The sequence below is a fragment of the Paramisgurnus dabryanus genome, chromosome 4, assembly GCF_030506205.2.
Source record: "Paramisgurnus dabryanus chromosome 4, PD_genome_1.1, whole genome shotgun sequence".
NCBI classification, from domain to species: Eukaryota; Metazoa; Chordata; class Actinopteri; order Cypriniformes; family Cobitidae; genus Paramisgurnus; species Paramisgurnus dabryanus.
Window position 1 is genome coordinate 39,262,357 of NC_133340.1, and position 18,457 is coordinate 39,280,813.

Below are 18,457 nucleotides of genomic sequence, written 5' to 3' on the forward strand. Positions count from 1 at the left end.
ATTAAAACCAAATGAAACACATGTGACAATGTCTGTGAGATCCAGGCTGAATAATCTTGAGAATGAGATCAGGAGCATCAAAGTTCATTGATTTCACATTGATTTCAATCTTTGAAGTGGCCCTAGAGTCAAAATTAATGATTTCAAAGTTACATTTTCACAGAATGTTCTTTCAACAGCAAATCACATAAAAATTATTTTAGCTGGGGTTTCAAAGGCTGGGTTATATATTTATCAAATACAATATGATGGCATGTCAATGACATCAAATCTCCTTGGTTCTATATCATGTGGCATTTAGTCACGTGGACATAACAGAGAAAGGATATGTTTAAAAGGAAATCATTGGTTGTACTCATATACCTGGAATGTCATATGAGTGAGTAAATAATAAGATAATTTTCATTTCGGAGTGAGCTATTCCTTTAATTATTTTCTTGTGAGGTCATAAAAACAACAATTTAAAGGAAAAGCTTAAGGAGGGAGGCACAACTACTACATTGAATGAGTAACCATGATTTATACTAAAGACAGGGAAGTAGTCTGTGCTTGAATTTATAGTTGTTTCCTTTCACTTTAAAAAGAAAATGAAATTTAAACGCCAAGTGCATAATGAATGACATGATGCAGTTAGCATGTCATCTAAATGTTTCTCTGAATGTCTCTCTCCTGACAGGAAAATTGCCCTGCGAGGACACGCTCTGTCTGAAACTATTTTTTCGCCTCTCGCCTCTTTTTCTCTGCCCATCGGTGTGTGGTTTTTCCAAGGCAAAAATGAAAATGAAGGGTTTTCTATTTTGAGGGGTTGTAATTATCTTTTTCCTCAACATGTGATGCTGGGCTCCACTCCACCGCTTGGCCTTCTGGGATTTTAGCTGGCGTAGCGCCGTTGGGAGTCTGGCAGAACATTGGCAGGATGCTGGCCCTACATTAGCCCTGACACGCTTACATTAGACAGACATTCAAAAAGAGATTTCCTGTTTATCGTTCTTCTCCCAGAGCATTTATGTTTCCTTGTAGTGCTGCTTTATGGAAGTGTTTAATTATCTGAAATGGACAATTGTGGGATCTGTTTGGAAATTTAATTATTCTGTAACTTTCTGAACTGAAAACTTGCTTCAGTTAAAAAGAGAGATCACTTATTAAAACATTTGGACACATGACCGCCTACATGTCAACAATGCCTATTTCACAGTCAAAAATAGGCCTACCCACTCACAGTGAGATATTAAGTGGAAAGCTGGATGGAAACCAAAAGTAATGATAAGAGCAAACTGTGAATCATTAAAGCACTGATTATTTTGTGACGCTGTCACAATGTGATACAGGCTTAAGCAAGATGCTGTTATTGACAGATGGGGGAGTTTAAACTTTATTAAACACAACAGCAAACTGGCTGGGAATAAAAGTGCAGCACAGCATTGTATTTCACCGGTGAATAGAACAATTACATGGGAGTTATCAGGGAGGCCATAAAAACCCATAAAAAGCTAATGACTTGCTTGTGGCAAATATGGATTAACCACAAAATCGAGATTAAGATTCTGCCTCAGATTATCATTTCAGAATTAAAATTTGGATACTAAAATAGCTTTGGAAAAAACTGAATATGAAGAACTCTTACTCTCGCTTCACACGGGGCGAAAGAGTTAACGCTTAACTGAAGGCGCCATGTGTGAATGCCCCGTAAGTGCGTCTGGCATTTTCTTGTAAATTAGCATTTGTTTACCAGGCTCTTATGTTTAGGTTTACTTAAATTTCACTTTAAAGGTACAGTATGGGTTTTAGCGGTATCTAGGGGTGAGATTGCAAATTGCAACCAACTTCAAATTTGAAATGCGCGAAGCTACGGTAGCTGCCACTGGATAAACATGTCATCGTCTTAGACAACGCAAAACAAAAATGTGCTAGAGAACTGTTTGTCTGTTTAGGGCTACTGTAGAAACATGGTGACAACTACCATGTAAGGAGACCCGAGGTGGATAAAAACGCCTCATTCTAAGGTAATAAAAACAATAAAGTTCGCTATGTAGGGTCTTTATATTCCAACTGAAAATATAGTTATATAGTAGCCTATTTCTGTCAAGAGATCCTTACACACATTGCACCTGAAATGGCATTGAAAGGTTCTAGTCAGTCTTTAACTCTTTCCCCGCCATTGACGAGATATCTCGTCAATCTGCAATACTGCTATTATCCACCAGGTGGTGCTCTTCTGCCCTAGGGCAAACAGCTGTATGTCCGTGTATGTTTTAAAGATCGCTCTGCATCTGATCTCTATCAAAAGTCCTTCACAAAAATGGAATTATCTCAGATTTTTGCTCAAAATTTGGTGTTTTTGATGAAACCTACACATATTTGAGAGGTGATAAAAACAGAACACATGAAGGTAGGATGAAACAGATTTTTTTGTTTTGAAAGCAGAGGGTCTGTTCTTTTAATTCATATATTTTATGTTTACATATTTAAAAAGGAGCATTTTCTGGAAGGCATTAAACTTTAATTGGAGCACACCTATTAACCTTTTGATTACATGTTAATGCAAACTCGTGAATTATTTTTCCTTTGCTGAAAAACCGTTGTGCCGTTCAACATCCTGCCAACAAAGCAGTATTTCTGAATGGCCTAAGGCTGGGATTAAGTGGATTTTAAAAACAAAAGTATTTGATGAACGTATACTGTATGTGCCGAGCACATATGATCAATATCATTATCTTATTTTTGACGGAGGTGACGTTTAGTGGCTTTTGCATCTGAGCTCTTTGTAGCTGATGGAGTTAAGATTAAAACTAGTGTTTCCATCAAACAGCTGCCAGTCAGCTTTGATGATGAGGGGTAGCACATCAAAGAATCAAAGAGAGAGAAAAGGTGACAGACAGACGGATCAAGAACAAAAAAATGGAAAAGTCTAATATTATAAAACAGACAGGCTCATACCTGACTTCATGGTTCAGTGTAGCTTAACATGTATTAGCAAAGATACAGTAAAAAAGTATGCCTACACTCGGGACAATGCCATCCCACTAATAAAAGTAAAGGATGATTATTAACAGAATTAATATATAATCACACCCAAGCATATTTGTTCTTTCATCTCTACTAAAGTTAGACAAATATGTTCTTGTTTGTTAGTATACTAATGACACAAACAATCACCGTACACCCATTCTTGTTGTACAATTAACTTGAAATAAATGTCATTGTTTTTGTTTTCAAGTCATCTGGGATGCAACCTTACAAACCGACATTGTTCTCGAGAGATTCCCTTAATCTGCTCCCCCTAAATCAACATCCTTCCCTAAATCACTTCATTATCAGTTCCCGATTTTAATTAGGGTCTTTAACTCTGAATACAGCACTCACTTGTGTAAGTCAATTGGACAATTAATTAGTCAAATAGGTCTTGCGGCCTTGTGGATCATTTTAATTGTCGGTTGCTGACGAGTTTACCGGTTTTCCGCTTTGACTATGTTCGTTTATTATACCAACACCATCTAATTATAATTCACATATGGAATGCTGAATAAAAAAAAATGAAAAAGAAAATTCACATCTATATGCTCATTTGAATGCGTGTGTTGTACTTTCGAATGTCTGGAAATTCTCTTGCTAATCGAGTTTAAGTTAGAAGGATAATTCATTCCCCAAGTTAAATCCTGTCATTAATTTGCAGCCAAGACGTGCAATATGAAACCTAAATGATTTCCTTCTTCAGTGGAGCACAAAAGCAGAATGTTCAAACTGCTGTTATCTTTACAAGGAATGCAGACAGTCAATTCAGGCTGTCAAGCGTCAATCATGGTTCCAAACAACATGAAACATAACTAAAATTATGAAAGCAATGTTTGAAACTTACTGTAAATGATTTTCGTCTTAAATGCAGCACAAAAGAAACGTGCACAATGTCCAAAATGGCTGTTGTCTATACAATAAATCGTCGCTGTCCGATGAAACTCACATATGTCCAAAATGGTCATACTTGGTATGGCATCTTTACATGTAACCATATTTCTTGCCAATATAATGATATTATCCACATTTGACCAAAATTGAGTTTAAGTGGACATACGTCCATATTTTAAAGTAACGGTGGTCGAAACGCGTTCTTCCGATCATTAATGAGAATGGCCAAGTCGCATTTCATATTGATGGATATACAGATGACATGATTTCACAACTTTTCATTGGCCATTTAGATATGTGAAGCACACTGTATACGGAAATGAACCTGGACATTTAATCCGTCAAAAAAATCTCAAAATCGGCAAAATGGACATATGTGGTTTTCATCAAACAGTGCTGAAATGTAGACGGTACCTGTGTCCCAAATGATGTACATTATGCACTTATATGTACTCTATGTATTTTTTGCTATACAAAAGCATGAGTGATTTCACAAATGATGACACCAAGCTTATAACGCAATGTAAGTCAATAAAAAATGTGTAGATTTTGACGTGTTACCTGTTTCCCCAACATAACTTATGGCTGTCATCATGGTTCCAAATAACACAAAACACATCCATAAATGATGAACAGTCTTGCATGGGTTAATTTTAAAGGGGACATTTCACAAAACATTTTTAAGATGTAAAACAAATCTTTGGTGTTCCCAGAGTACGTATGTAAAGTTTTAGCTCAATATACCATACAGATAATTTATTACAGCATGTTAAAATGGCAGTGCCGTGGTTGGATAGTGCAGATTAAGTGTACCTTGTACACCAATAATGAGAATATTTCCAATAATCAGAGTAAGGACTTAATTGCAGTAAGATGTTAAAATGACTGGAGCTAACCACTTTACTCCTGTTTACATGCAGTTTTTATTTTAATATTTTATTCTATTTTCAGATTATTCAGAAAATAGACCAATGCAGAGCACAAATAATGAAGTCACATTTACTGTCCACTGTTTTAATTTACTTACGTTAATGACAAAGGCGTTCTTATGGACATATTTCATTGTTCGGTGCCATGAAGACAGAATATTATGACAGTTCCACCTGTTTTAATACAATTATAATTGATGCAATTATGACCTTAATCGCATTATTTTTAGGGAAGTGTTGTGTTTTCCTGAGGTAACGTATAATTGCAATATTGCCAAAATCCCATCATAATCGCATTATGAGTGTGCATGTAAACGTGTTGTGTACTATGCTTCACTAATTTCGGGTCAGTTTTACTATGGATGATAATAAAATGAAGTTTGTCTATTGTAAAGCAGATTGTTTGGGAACATGAAAACAATATTGTTAGGGCTATGTAATCACCTGACATACCACAGTAATACTAATATTTAAGAACGTCTAATGATTTGTAAAATATATTGAAAGCATGCACTGTTGTGAACATATTTGCAATTGTTTGTAGAAGGTTCACACATTTTGGCCACCAGGTGTCCTCAGCGTGTATGGTGTTTTGACCGCTTCGAAATAGTGAAATTGGTTCAATTCGAAGCTTCAAAAAGCTTTGTTTCCCCCATCACTAGTTAAATGGTCATAACATGCCTATACCTATGAACGCTTGGTATGCTGACAATACTTCGCCACATGAACTTCCGCTTAGTCCGAAACCCCTTACTTCCATACCATATACAGTAGTGGGCGAAAAGCAGTACTTTTTAGCCTACTATTTTTTTAGGCCATTTTCCTTTTATTTGATAGACAGTAATTAAGAGACGACAGGAAATACAGGGTGGAGAGAGGGGTATGGAATCGGCAAAGGACCTTGAGCGGAGATTCAAACTCGGGTTGCTGAAAGTGCGTCTGCACCATATGTCGGAACAGTCACTACAACATCTGCTCCGTCTACTTTGCCTACTATATAGGATGGAAATATGCAGTTTCAGATGCAACGATGGTGACATGGCTTAAGTATACAAGGACAGGAAGTAGAATGAGAATGAGAATAGAGTGTCCATAGTTGAGTTGGGAAGAGGGTGCCACTTGGTGGAGGGATGAATGGGTAAACTCCTATTCATTACACATAAAAGTGGTCTTCATCTCTGAGACAGCTATTTGTCTGTTTCAGTCATGTAACCTTTTGTTTATAGTCATCATATTTATGACCATCAGCAAGTGATAAGCAAGCGTGCCGCACAAGCCCAGAAAAGTGAAGCCAAAACGTCTCCATCGCCCCCCAGTGACTGGTCCCAGTATAAGTCATAAACCCAGCCTCTCCATGTTATTTAATGGGACTTGAGACCAACTAAAACATTTAATTACACTTCAATTATCTTTTTTCCGAACCTGGTTTCTGTGATTTACTGTAGTTTTTTTCACGCTTATGTAAATTCAAATGTTTGTTTTTAAAATAAGTTTGTGTTTAGTTAGTTATTTAATGATATAAAAATGGTGGTGTCACGTCATGATTGACAGCTGTGATATCGTGTGATATGAGCATTCTGCGAGAGCGAGGGCGGGGTCTTGATTTCGCGGCTTTACTTCCTGCTCACTACTGTGCATGACTGGTCCCGAAATCGCTACTGCGCAGACTCAAGACCCACGATGTCTGCGCCATATAGGGGACACTGGTGGCTTTACTTTTCACCAATGGAAGAGAGCGAACAGGCGTCGTCCATCCTTTTTTACAGTCTATGGTGAAAAGTAATCAAAACAATTCTTAAACATTTGAATGCGATATCAAGAAAATGTATACCTTCAATCCACTGCAAGTCGTTTTTGATAGTATGCCAAATGCATAAATGTAATGTAATTTAAATAAATATAATATTGATGTCAAAGTTAGACAAAGTGAATATAAGGATATAATTTTTTATGTATATAGCAAAGATGAGATTAGACTTCATCTCACTTTAAATGTTAACGTCCGTTTCATATTTTGTGAATTTGACTCCTCTACACCACATTGTTCTCCACAGGCTGCAAGTAATGGATTTTACTCCCTAAACAATTAGTCATGTCATTTTCCATTTATAGGATCTGCAAAGACCCTCTAGCGCTTTTTCTCTGTGTTATTGATCGAAAAACATTATGAGTTTCAATTCATACCGCTTGTCATTAATAACCATGCAAATGATGGAAAACATGCTGACTACAGCAAACATTTATGAGAAAGGCCTTTTAATAGTTTACAGATGTGTACACTTTTTAAACATGTCTGACAAATACAGTGTAACAAATGTAACAGTGTCGTATATACAGTATGTGTCTGAACATCACCTGTTTCTGGCAATCGTATACTTCTTGACTATAGCTGCACACACAAGGCTTTGCAATGGCTTTACTAGTTATTCCCATTGTAGCTAACCTGAGAAAACCCCAGTCACATGTTTTCACTGTAGATATAATGATGACACCACTTTAAAGCCCGAAATACAAGCCTTCATGGAGCACCTAAGTAAAATCCTGTGGCTGCTTCGACTTGTGCCTTGGAGGCTTGTACACCTCTACAGCCACAAAAAAAAAAACATCAGAATATGTTGAAGAGTACATGACCCCCAAATTGTGGAATTTTGTGGATTTTACTTCATGCCAAACATCTTGAGGTCATTGGTTTGTGAGTGCTCATGAACATAAGTATAGCTTGTAATTTGCACTTTCTCTTTTTTTGGGAAAACTTTATAAAAAATAATGATAACTTGTCTTGTACAATGCCTCAGTCAATCAAATGCTTTCTATAAAGAAAATGTCAATAATACCGCTTGAATAAAAACTATATTTTTATCTGTATGTGTGTTCCCTGGGAATCAAACTCACAACTTTTAAGCGACTAACCCACTAACACGGGTTGGTTTCCCAGACGGGTTAAGCCTACTCCCAGACTTAATTGAAAACAGATTGCACTGACATATCTTAAAGTATATGAATTGCTTTGTCTTATTATGCACACCAGTAATGTTTATTGTAAGGTATGTTTGTCTATAAGAACACTTTAAATTTACTGATTTACACAAATAGGCTTCATTTTACTAAACTTCCTTTTACAATGTGTGAATGATGCTGACAGTGGTGTAAAAAACTAAAAATGTAACCAACAAAGCCATCTACACTGGAAGTGCCACAATATTTTGAAAGGGTAGAGCGGTCTAATGGAGTCACAATGGCCGCCATATGCATGCCTGTTATTTTCACATAGTTATAGGCTAAGGGAACAAAAACTTGTTTACAGAATACCATTTTATAGCTATTTCAAAAAGCCAGCACAGACCTACCAACTAATACTTTACAACAAAAGCAATTAACAAAATTTCATCATTAGACATTCGGTCTACATATTTAATAAATATGTGTGATCCATTAAATTCAAACCCATGACCTTAGCGCTGCTCAAACAACACTCTACCTAAACTACTGTAATTATAATCTACTTGAATGCTAATTTGCCAAACGATTTTTATTATTAGGGGTTGCACAAAATGTATTATGTTATTTCTAAAAATACCATTATTCAATACAGTCGTTTTACGAAACCAATTACAAACATGAAAAAGTTTTAATGCTGATGTAATTAGTTTCTATTTTTGTTTTTCACCTTTCTCTGTTATAATGAGATCCCAAAATAATTATACATCATGCTAAATATATACAGTACATTGCAAGACGGGAGTAAAAAGTTAAGACACAGCAGCATCAGTCTATTGGTTAGTCCTTTAATATAGATATGTTAAGGCCTATTTAAAGTCTTCATAGCCGATCATGGAGAGCTAGTGTCCTATACTGTAAAATGTGTGATCCTGCCTGTGAAAACCCAGCTAAACAATTTTTTTGGGATTTACCAACATGATCTCACTGCAAGTCGTGTAGTCATTCATCTTTATTCATGCCTTGAGCACGAATTTCTATAAATTGTTTTTCGTGTCCGTGACAAGACTTTCCATTTCGCTTGAGTATTGGGTTAGATTTGGGGTTTTGGTTAGTATGTACTTTTATGTATCGGTTTCTACATGTTTTTCTTCCGCTTTTAAAACTATTCTCGCCTGGGGTTGGGGTTAGAGTTGGGGTTTGGGTTAGGATGTCCAAAAATGTAACAGAAAGTGATTTTAACCCCAACCCCAAGTTACAATGGTAAGAAAATAGGCAAAAACAATGAGAAAACAATACATTTCCCCCCAAAAAAAGTTGTGCTACGGACATGAAAACTATTTATAGAAATTTGTGCAAGTGACATGAAAAAGACATTTGTACTCAAGGCACAAAAAAAGCTGAATTTTGTGCCATGGACACAAATAAATTAATCAGCTGATGAGACTTCAGCCTGGATCTCACAGGCAGGGTCACTCACATTTAAAGGGGACATTTCTTTTTAAAGATGTCAAATAAATCTGTCCCCAGAGTAGGTACAGTATATGAAGTTCTAGCTCAAAATACCATAAAGATAATGTATGTATTTTAACACATTGTACCTTTGTAGGCACTTTGTAGGCAAGAACAAAAATGAGCTGATCTCTGCACTAAATGGCAGTGACGTGGTTGGATAGTGCACATTAAGGGGCAGTATTATCCCCTTCTGACATCACAAGGGGAGCCACATTTCAATTACCTATTTTGTACATGCTTGCAGAGAATGTTTTTTACAAAACTACGTTAATCTTTTTTAAATTTTCTAGGTTAATAGAGGCACTGGGGACCCAATTATAGCACTTAAACATGGAAAAAGTCAGATTTTTATGATTTTAAGTCCAAACCTTATTTAACACACCATAACAAGCTACGCAAAGTCTTCTGGATTGCTTAAAAATGTATGGTTAAATGGGATTACATGTAAACTTTGCAGGAGAGCGTCCAGACAGACCAGGGGCTGTCTAAGTTAATTAGCCCTAATCTATAGCATAGTCTTTATTTAAACAGTAAAGATAGATGTTTATTTCAAACCTGTGCAATGAGTGTATGTTGCGGTCAATTTGTTGTTGTCATTCAAGGCCTAGCCTGCCATGTCATTATTGGGTTTACACGCACAACACTGTACTTTTCCCTGTTAGTGCCTGAGCTCTGGCTTGAGGGTGATTTATAGCCTTGTCATTTGTTGTTCGAATAATTGCTCCAGAGTGTGACAGACAGGCTGGAGTTATATTATATGAACTAAACCTGCTGTATGCCATCTTCACATGAATTCTGGCAAATGAATGATGCGCAAATCAAAGACGCACATTTGTCCCCGGGGGAGAGTTGTTGTTCGCAATGATATGAAAAATAAACACAGAGGTGCTGAAGTGGATCGGGTTAATCCCAAAGGCACGGGCTAAGGGGTTTAGATGATTGCTGGAGTGTGGTGATGCACAGGTACGCGATGAAAAACGTCAGGCAAACGGGGTTGTCACAGTACGCTGGTCAGATGAGTGTAGTCTTCCTGAAACAAACCAGGACTCTTGTGGGAGTCATTGCCTGCATGACTGGGAGGCTGTTGTGTGTTTTGTGTTACCTCATCATGAGACTCAATTGGATACAGGTGCAATAGATGACGTGATCTCATGGGAAATCTGCATGCTGAAAGTATTAAAAGTTTTTCAATTTTAAAAATGATCCCAGTGTGCCCAATTGCTATCAAGCATCAATGTGTGGAGAAACCAAAGTGGGAATTCGGTTTTAGGATCAGACTACAAAGTAACAATAAAAGTAGTTCATATGGTTTTTGGCCAATATGTCTACAAAACATTTATGGTAGCTTTGTGTGAGAAATTGACAAATAATCTCACATGACATTAAAGGTACAACATATAAGATTTAAGAAGGTCCAAACATCAATATCACAAAGTTAGATTGTTTTTATTCACACATAGGTGTGTTTGGCTTTATTCGGCACGGCACTGATTGATCTGCGAATGGAAATCAATCCAATGAATCATGTTAATGGAAGACGTAATGAAATAATGTTTCATAACCATTATGTTATAACATAAGCCAACAATGTGGCTTGATAGAAACAACAACAAAGTGACATTCTAGACACTACAATTACTGCTTACGCTTGCGGTGTTGCACATTTCGATCTGCATTTGACAATAACATATTGCAAGAGTGATTATGAAAGCAATACTGTCGAGTGTAAGACCTGTGTGTCTGAATTGAGAATATGACTAAGACAACTTCGAAATAGACATTTAAATGGTGCTTTTGCAATAGCTTGCTTTGAAAGCTTACTTTGCCATTCATTGTGGATAGTCACAAGAAAACAAGCAACCAGAACAGTCTTTTGTGTTAGACAAAAAGAAGTCATGCTGTGAACTTGAACAACATAAGTAAATGACTGAATTTATATTTTAAAATGAACTTTTTTGGATGATAGTTCTTAACTAAGCTATTTTTACAGAAAACCAACGTCAAACTGTAATGACAGTGTAGACAGAAAGAGAATTAAAGATGGCAAAAAATACAATTGGCCAAAAGTATGCTAAATGATATTTGTAGAACGTTAAGCTGAATTAAATATTTTTAAATTTTTAATTCTATTTAGTTTTAACCTTCATATTTCATTTCTAAAATTGTGTGGTTATGGTAAAAAAACATTATTTTCCACATACCGTACATTTTTGTAGCTCCAGATATCACTCTCTTCCTGAAACACACAGATTTGAAAAGCTCTGTGTCCCTGATTGGCCAGCTAATCTGTATGTTGTGATTGGTCTGAATACCTCTCACGTCAGCCAGAAATGTGACGCTCCTTACCATGTTTGAAAGATCCGCTCACAATGCAATGCTAACAGCTAATTTACAGGCTGTGAGTCCGAAGCGGGAGGAATTATGATAATGTCTTTTTTTACTACACGGAAGTAAACTGTTGCCGTGTGTTTGTTGTAGTCTAAGAAAAGAGATTTATGTTGAAGGCGATAACTTGCGTCATCATTTCTTTGGAGTATGTACCTTTTGCATATTGTTAACGTACTAATACCTAATACACACCAAAGGAAATGTAAAATTGTAAATGGGACCATTGGTGCTCTTTAACACACTTTAAAATGTATTTCAGGGGCAACACATTTCTAATTTTACAACCCATAGTGTTAAAAATATATTTTCCTGGCCAAAATATAAAAGTTAAGTAATTTTAAAACTTTACAAAGTATATTTCTGCAATTAAAAATTTATTTAATTTGAACATTTTTAAACCTGTTAGGGGCGGTTCACATATGGAAAAAATAGCGACTGCTGGCCAAAAAATATATTGGTGAAAAATTGATTTTTTTAAACATTTTTATAAAATATATTTATATTTTTTGCCCATTTTTATATATTTTAAAATATATTTAACCTATATCTTTTTTTTTTGCCATATGGTAACCAGCTCAATGCCTTTACCTTCCCCAAAGTTTCAATTTAAACTGTCAACTTTAAACAAATTAATGAGTCTCTGAGGAACATGAGGCCAGACACATTGTCTACCACATGCTTAAGTGGAGTCTAATGTGCTGGCGATCAGAGAGGGCATCTCCGCTCCTGAGGCGTTTGGACACCACCACATATCAATGTCCAGGTTCTGTCTTCAGCAGAGCGGTTCTAAGATCATAGGTTGATGGCAGGGGAAATTTATCAAAGATCTCCTTCCACACTTTCTCAATTTTACATTAAAAAGAAGAAAGTTTAATAACTTGAATTGTACATGAATACGGTATAAATATGGTGTAAATATTTTAAGCAGTGAAAAAATGTCTCTGGTGTGTGTGTATTTTAGCACCAGACAGAATTGCAAAAACAATAAATGTTCCAAAAGTAGTTTTATTCACAGTTTTGCCTTTGGCAAATGCTATTATGCAAAGCATAAAAAACATGGTCAAAATATGAACCCCAGCTGTAACTGGGGCGGTACCCTTTCAAAAACTACAGCATTGTACCTGAAGAGTTCATATTTGTACCGCAGAGGTACATATTGGCACCAAATGTATACAAATCTGTATCTAACGGTACACATTTAGACCTTTTTTAAAGAGTACTGCCCCAGTGACAGTGATTTATTAATTTTTTAATATAAAAAAAGAATAAATATCTGAACAAAGCCTATAAAATATAACAAAGATCACAAACACAATAATCCAGACCACAAATGCATTTTCAAGAAGCACTAAAGTCACTCCAAATTTAGCTTGGTTTTGATCCCAAATGTAGGCTATTTAATAACAATTAAACGTGGCTACAGAAACTTTTCAAACCAGTTTTGATCGATCAGCAAGTATGTTGTGAAAGCACTGCTGTTAAATTAACCCGAAATAAAACCAGACCTCATTCATTACGCAACATCTCAGCCAAAACCCACCCTCAAGTCTCAATCTTAGCAGCACAGCAGTAAAAATTAAGTAGGGTTGCACTACATATCACGCTGATGCGAGTGCCATCGATCATAAAGATGAAAAGAAGAAGAAGAAGAACATCTCCATGCTAGTTGGAGAATAGGAGATGCATCTTTTCATGACACTGTAATTGGCCGTCTAAGATAGGCAGAGCGCATCGGTGTATAAATGGTCTCTTTGATGGGCCCTCAAACGGTAATTCAGTATCTCACTTTCCCCTTCGCTTGCCTTAATGCATACCATTCTTCACTTCTCAAAACACCCTGATGTATTTGACTACAGAGATGTAAAACATTGCATCTGAGAGGTGTTACCGCACAGACTACAACCTACTGGTAATTAGTCTGAACAAGATGAAGAAACCGTGAGTGGAATATTACGGGGGGGGGGGGGGGGGTGTTTGAATGGCTGCTTAAGTATATAAGGTTAAATACTTCAGCACAAGAATCACTTCAGAGGCTGTTGTGTGTATGAATTGTGTATGTATTGCTATACAAATTCTCCACTATTCATAGCTCTGAATACTTTGACTTGCTGGGTCTGTTCAAAAGGTACTGAATACTCTGAATAACTTTACACTTAAGATATCTTTCTGTTAAGAAATTCATGCCTGCACTTTGTTGCCGAATAAACAACTAAATGCATAATATTAATAATAATATTATAATTTATGCAAATAATTATATCTCCGACATGCCCTAATTAAAAACATAATTACCGCCAATGATGGATTCAAGGCATTGAAGCATCAACTGACAAGTTTATGAAAACATTATGGCTTTACTACTATATAAACTTTTAAAGATGAAGAGCCAGAGATCCAACGCAAGCTCCGCCCATGACCAGACAGATGCACAGGGAAAGCAACACAAATCACAAAAGCAGACAAATTCATATTACTCGCAAATACTTATACCCTGAGGTACAGTCTACAGGTTATTTCCACCCTGCATCTCTATCTGTGAATGCACGGCTGTGTATGTATGCATACACACACACACCTTAATGATGCACGTCACTCTCTTCCTCCAGGAAACTTGTCACACTGTGCAATGCTTGAAGTTCCCATAAGGACAGTGGAGCGAATCTTGCCGATGCTATCGCATGCCTCTATCATCCTCTTTTAGCTTTGGGCCGTGTCCCCTGGGATTGTGTCACTGGAGCATATCAGTTATAATGAGGGGCCCCTGAACCCATCAAAACTCATTTAGCGAACAAACTGACACATACTGTACCATCTTATATTTTGACAGGCTGTTGCAGTTACCTGAATTACTTTAAAGGTCCCCAGAGAGGAATGTATCAAGATTTTATGGCTATTTCAGTGCCCTTTGTGTCTGTACTTAACAGTAATTTATAACTAAATGGAATGATCTTCAATACACCATGGCGTATTGTGTCTCATATACCTTCTTATTCTGTGACTAAATGTTTAAAAACTCAAACCTAAATCCTCTTTTCTACTTAACACATGAGAACCAAGAACTACTCATGCAGACCTGCTAGATTAATGCAATGGCAATAAATAAAGTTTAAAAGACCCAGAGTCATCATAAAGTGCTGTTCTCAACCCAATTCACTTTCAAGGTATTTCTGAATGAAACTGGAAATTCAATAAGAAATTTTAAAGGGCTTGACTGGATGAGGCTGAGATTGATTGGGAAGTGAAAAGTGACCAGAATAAAGCCTGGTTGTTGGAGAGGATTGGTTGAAAAGTAAGTGGGATTTGTGACATTAAAGGCAGGAAAATAAGGAAGAAAAACATTGTTTTTAAAATGATATATACACTCACCGAAAGGATTATTAGGAACACCATACAAATACTGTGTTTGACCCCATTTCACCTTCAGAACTGCCATTATTCTAGGTGGCATTGATTCAACAAGGTGCTGAAAGCATTCTTTAGAAATGTTGGCCCATATTGATAGGATACCATCTTGCAGTTGATGGAGATTTGTGGGATGCACATCCAGGCCACGAAGCTCCTGTTCCACCACATCCCAAAGATGCTCTATTGGGTTGAGATCTGGTGACTGTGGGGGCCATTTTAGTACAGTGAACTCATTGTCATGTTCAAGAAACCAATTTGAAATGATTCGAGCTTTGTGACATGGTGCATTATCCTGCTGGAAGTAGCCATCAGAGGATGGGTACATGGTGGTCATAAAGGGATGGACATGGTCAGAAACGAATGCTCAGGTAGGCCGTGGCATTTAAACGATGCACAGTTGGCACTAAGGGGCCTAAAGTGTGCCAAGTAAACATCACCCACACCATTACACCACCACCAGCAGCCTGCACAGTGGTAACAAGGCATGATGGATCCATGTTCTCATTCTGTTTACGCAAAATTCTGACTCTACCATCTGAATGTCTCAACAGAAATCGAGACTCATCAGACCAGGCAATATTTTTGCAGTCTTCAACTGTCCAATTTTGGTAAGCTTTTGCAAATTGTAGCCTCTTTTTAGTATTTTTAGTGGAGATGAGTTGTACCCGTTGGGGTCTTCTGCTGTTGTAGTCCATCCGCCTCAAGGTTGTGCGTGTTTTGGCTTTACAAATGCTTTGCTGCATTCCTCGATTGTGACGAGTGGTTATTTCAGTCAAAGTTGCTCTTCTATCAGCTTAAATCAGTCGGCCCATTCTCCTCTGAACTCTAGCATCAACAAGGCATTTTCACCCACAGGACTGCCACATACTGGATGTTTTTTCCTTTTAACACCATTCTTTGTAAACCCTAGAAATAGTTGTGCGTGAAAATCCCAGTAACTGAGCAGATTGTGAAATTGCTTAAATCCCCTTTCTTTCCCATTCTGACTTTCAGTTTAGAGTTCAGGAGATTGTCTTGATCAGGACCACACCCCTAAATGCATTGAAGCAACTGCCATGTGATTGGTTGATTAGATCATTGCATTAATGAGAAATTGAACAGGTGTTCCTAATAATCCTTTAGGTGAGTGTATGTATGTTGCACAACAGGACAAGCATTAAAAAAGCTAATATTTACATTTTTAGGTATACTTACAAAGAAGAAACCATGAAAACTCTACAAATTCTTTATCAGAAGTATGCAGCATGCATGTATTTAATGAAAGTATTTACTCAACAATATTAATGCTGTATCTGGATTCCAACACCCTTCTGTTTATCGCTGTAATTCAAGGTCACAGTCAATGTATCTTTATTTCACACCTGCAGGTAAATTTGTTTTGCTGATAAATAAAATTTCCATCATCCAGAAACACATAAGACCAATGGTCTCATTTATAAAGCGTGCATAAACGGGGCTGGAAACATGCATGCGCCAATTTCCACGCAAAGGTTGTGATCTATAAAAAACAAACTTGATGGGAGAATGTGCGCATCTGTAAGCAAAGTCTGAATGTTTTGGGGAGTACGCCATTTTTGGCTTTAGTGCGCATGCAAACTATTAGTAGGGATCCTACGCATAAATGAGACCCCATACATTAAAAAACTACATCAAAGTGTTACAACAATTCTACTTTAATTTAAACAAATAAGCAAGATTAGCAGACCACCTGAGTAAAAAAAAAAAGTTTAACTGATGCTACAAGGATCAGTTTTAATAAACACAAATAAATCAGGCAATTGGTTAGTGGAAATTAGTTAAGTCTTTAACTCTAGAAGTGGAGCTTAAATTTATATTTTCTGCTCCATATCTCCTTGTATAAACCCAAGTAAACAATGTTGAGACAAAATGTTACCAGATTTGTGAAAAGAGTGCACAAGGCTCGCACTTACAAATCACTGTTGTTTCATACGAGAAAGTTTTAAACTAGAAACCGTCAACTTTTCATTTGTTTGGCATGACAATGGCATTTTGGGTTCCTGAAAATGCTAACTTTTAAAAAAAGATTTCAAAGTGCAGGTTGTTGAAAATAATAAAATTAACAAGTTAACTACAAAAACGTTTGTAAAAATAGTGACATTTGTGCATACGTAACAATTTGATTGTTTTGATGTTGCATATTGTTGCCATGTAAATCAAATGTGTCATTTACATTTGTTAAGCAGAGATTATGTCTATTTAATTTCATTATGACAGAAACTTAAGTTAGCTGTCTTTAATAAAAACGTTATACAAAGTACTACAATCATTTACTAAGCATTCACAACAAAAGCGAGAGAGATAATAGTGGCAAATATGGCAGGTTTTTAAAGATAGAACATTAGGTCCCTTTATTCCTTTGGCATTATTTGAAGTTTTATTTAAGATACAGCTACAAACATATTACTATTAGGCAAGGCTGTTAATAATAACACATGAAACCCAACATGAAGACTTTAGAAATTCATTATCAGAAGTACACAGCATGCACAGTAGGGCTTTAATGAGGAATTTACTCAACTTTTCAAACATTAAAAGAACTGATTTCAAATATTTCATAGAGAGGTTAATAAATGTCAAGAATTAAGAAAAAATAATAATGTCTGCATGAAATCCAGCACCTTTTAACTTCTCTCTGACTATCTGTCTGTCTGTCTATCTATCCCATTAAAAAACATAGGCTTACGGATTCAGAAAACATAAACAAGTGGACAGTGCAATTACAGCATGTTGTCAATGTAAACTATCACATAATGCAAGTGAATTTAGCTCTGGGTTCTCATTTGATTGAAGGGACTTTATGACATGCAGGAAATTGTTTTATCTGCTGCAATTTTACACCTCTCTCTCTCTCTCTCTCTCTCTCTCTCTCTCTCTCTCTCTCTCTCTCTCTCTCTCTCTCTCTCTCTCTCTCATAAAGGCTGCTAATGGAAGTCTTGCTGAAGGCTGTTTTGAAATAAATATGCTTTAAATGTCAAACCTGGTACTGAAAAGTCACATTGTGGTGAACAGTGGGGGAGAGCCTGACAGACTTATTTTCAATAGAAATGCAGCAGACAAAGCTACTGTATTTGTGTTCTAACTCAATTCGTGCAAAGGTGAAACAACCAACAGGTTACATTTGAAACCATGAATAATAAATCCATCTCTTATTAAACACTGCAGTTTCTCCTTATGCTAATAATTAGCACTTAGCAGGATGCAAACCCTTGATCGCTTGCATTCCCACCGAGACAGCACTTCTTCATGGTGCTTAATCATTTGTAAACACTTCATTTGCATTTTACTGGTTATTTCGGGCAAAAAAATTCAGTTTAGACTTTATAAAAACATTTGGTAAGACTAAGGTTGACAGCGGAGGT